The sequence below is a fragment of the Lactuca virosa genome, chromosome 9 (genome assembly GCF_052849685.1).
Source record: "Lactuca virosa cultivar CGN04683 chromosome 9, Lactuca_virosa_CGN04683_v6, whole genome shotgun sequence".
Lineage (NCBI taxonomy): Eukaryota > Viridiplantae > Streptophyta > Magnoliopsida > Asterales > Asteraceae > Lactuca > Lactuca virosa.
Genome location: NC_136434.1, coordinates 111,676,950 through 111,679,995, shown reverse-complemented (window position 1 = coordinate 111,679,995; position 3,046 = coordinate 111,676,950). Strand labels below are relative to the sequence as shown.

The following is a 3,046-nucleotide window of genomic DNA, read 5'->3' as shown; positions in this document are numbered from 1 at the left end:
GGATCCTGCATCCCATCAAACTCTGGTGGCTTCGTGTTGCTGAACTCTCGGTACAGCAACGAGTCACCCCCCCTGCAGCCTGGCAGCAGCGACGGCTGCGGTGGCCGCAGCAACAACAGCCTCAGTGAGAGCAGCGTACCGTTCATCAAAAGTCTCGATCAACGTGGTCTTGATAGACCCGAACATCTTTGGTATCTCAGCTCGGATGGCCGCGGCCACCTCCTCGTGAATCAGCCTACGGATCTCCTCATCACTGGTACCACTGCCCCCTGGGTGATGGCGCGTCCCAACCATGATGTCTCTGAAATACAACACAAAAGGAATCAGAGACTCGCTCGAGTATATTCGCACTCGATACTCAACCCTACTTGCTCTCATAGTACCCAAAGGATTCTTACTTAGAGTGCGCACTGCTCCGGTGTCTTCAGTAGTATGGGCCCTATACTACCGTCCACACCGCATCAGTATTCACCCTAAGTCCTCCTCCTTGGATCCCAGGTCACCAGTACTCCATATCTCACTAAACTCAGGCTACTCTCTAGTAAACCACTCATAAGTTTCTCGCTGCTACCTACTTACTCTCGAAGCATCTCATAGTAGCGGTAATTCCTAGGCTAAGGCATCACAGATCAGGCCACTCTAGTCCTAATAGTAATACCTAGCCTACTCTAGCATACATAGCCTATCACATAATATCTCATAACGCATAATGTAAGGGTATTTTGGGAAATCACCATTCGGGCGCTGGCTGATCGTACACACTGCTCTGCTCTGCTTGTTTCAAATCTTTTTACTCTTTTTAGAAAAATTTGTTCTATTTTGAAAAATTTTCCTCAAATCCTCAGTTTGAGTTCAAATGCGCTCGACGGTGCATCCGAATCCCTCAAACCAAGGCTCTGATACCAACTTGTAACGCCCAAATTTTTAAAACAATTTTTCACATTTTAAAAACATAATTTCATTCACAATATTATAAAAATCTCATTGTATCACATAACACTCCAGAAAACATATCCCAAGATCACAAGTATAAAAAGCTCCTCATGTGTGTACTGATCATGTCGGCGCCTTCCCGCGATCCTCACTGGTACCTGAAACACATAACACAACATTGTAAGCATAAATGCTTAGTGAGTTCCCCAAAATACCACATGTAACACATATTAGCCACTCGAGGCTATAACGCTGTGGACCCTCCGGTCCTAACTCTGTAAACCTTCCGGTTCTAACTCTGTAACTCTGGAATACACACAGCATATATCACATAGAAATAATACAGTGCAACACCTCACATACATAACATACAAGATACTCTATCACATAGCTCTATTACCACTCAAGGTAAAGTATAGCGAGAAGACTCACCTCGGGTGACTCGGTAAATCTCGAACTCTGAATTACTGCGCTAGCCTTCGCCTAATCACATAAATAATTACTCTAATTAATACAACTTCTAAAGGCTAGGTTAACCCCTCTCTATAAGTTCTCTAAGAAGGGCAAAAGACCAATCTGCCCCTCTAATGGCTCATAAGACCAACCACTGACTAAACCCTAAAAGTCAACAAAAGTCAACGGTCAACATTGACCGGACTCGCCGAGTGCACTAGAGTGACTCGGCGAGTACATGTCTGTACTCTACGTCCCTGGTCCTCCCTGGACTCGCTGGTCAACCCGGTGCTCCATGGTTCGTCACAGGTCGCGAGTCGCGGGGCAACCCGACTCGACTCGTCGAGTCCCTTATGGACTCGGCGAGTTCCTCCCATGAAAACCCTCAAAAGATCTCTTGAGGTCAGATCTGCTTCACCAAACAGTAGATCCATCCATTTAACACTCAAAAGTCACGTAAAGGTGCAACCTTTACATGCATGCATCCCATATCAAGCCTCAAATGGAGAAATAACACTAGAAATGGCAACCTAGTCTCCAATCCTCCATGAATCAGCATAAAGCAGAGTGGGAAAGGTCCTCTGGACCTCTATGGGTCCAGATCTGATGTCATAATCCCAAAGTGGACCTCATACTCTCTAGATCTTCCATAAAATGAGGGTAAAAACCCTAAAAGCAAGAAATCCATCAATATAACACGAAATGGGAAAGGTTTATACCTCCAAAGATGATACCACAAGATGATTAGCTCATATCCAGTCCCCTTCACGTTCTAGATGTGTGCTCCTATCTTCCTTCAAGCCAAACCACACAAAAAGATGAAGAAATAGCCTCCTTTTGCTCTCAATTCTCTTACTGCTCTCTCTCTAGGGTTCCTCTGGGGTGCATTGGCCGCAAATGGAGGCCATAAAGGCCTTTAAATAGGGCTCAGGCCCCGAGGATTAGGGTTTCACTTAACAGCGCGGACTCGCCGAGTCAACGCATGGACTCGCCGAGTCCATTCATTTAATACAGTCAGCAAACGTCGTTCCTACTCGGCGAGTTTAAGCGTCTACTCGCCGAGTCCCTCTCTAATATTCAATAAAAATACATAAAATAAGATACCTGGGAATCCGGATGTTACAAAAGTCATAGACTTTACGTCCATGCATGGCATTTTGGGCATGAAAAGCCAAGAACATGGTCTAAATGGGTTATTCACTCATAAATCCCATCAAGGCTGAATAAAGCAGGAACCTTTAGATGTTAGGGACCTCCTAAGGTCCAGATCTGGAGTTCAAGCCTCCTCATGAACCCCAAATCTTCAAAGTCCCAAAAATATAAAGAAAGGAAGCCCTAATCTTCAAAATGAGAGATCTATTCACATAAAAGAGCAAGGTTCGAACTTGATACCTCTAACAGGAGCCCTTGGACGTATAAGCAGTAGATCTATCAGCCTCTTCACAATCCTTGCTTGGAATCTTTCTTTCCTCTACCAAAAAGCACTCACAAATCTCAAGTAAGGCTCAAACTTCTCTCACAAGCTTAAGGGGGTGATTAGGGTTTCTTCTCAGTGAAGTGTGGCCGCAAATGAGGCTATAAGTGCCTTTAAATAGGTCTCAAACCCGGGGATCTAGGGTTTTCACTCCCAGCGCCTACTCGGCGAGTCTACTCCCGGACT

At 45.2% G+C, this 3,046-nt stretch overlaps 1 long non-coding RNA gene across 1 annotated transcript; it reads right to left on the bottom strand.

Moving 5' to 3' along the window:
• Nucleotides 1–267: 267 nt before the first annotated feature.
• On the bottom strand, nucleotides 268–2,128 carry LOC145137198 (uncharacterized). Its single transcript, XR_013720953.1, has 3 exons — nucleotides 2,106–2,128; nucleotides 1,366–1,416; nucleotides 268–301 (listed from the first exon to the last, which is right to left on the bottom strand). It is a non-coding gene; the product is annotated as an uncharacterized LOC145137198 (long non-coding RNA).
• Between the last annotated feature and the right edge of the window lie 918 nt (nucleotides 2,129–3,046).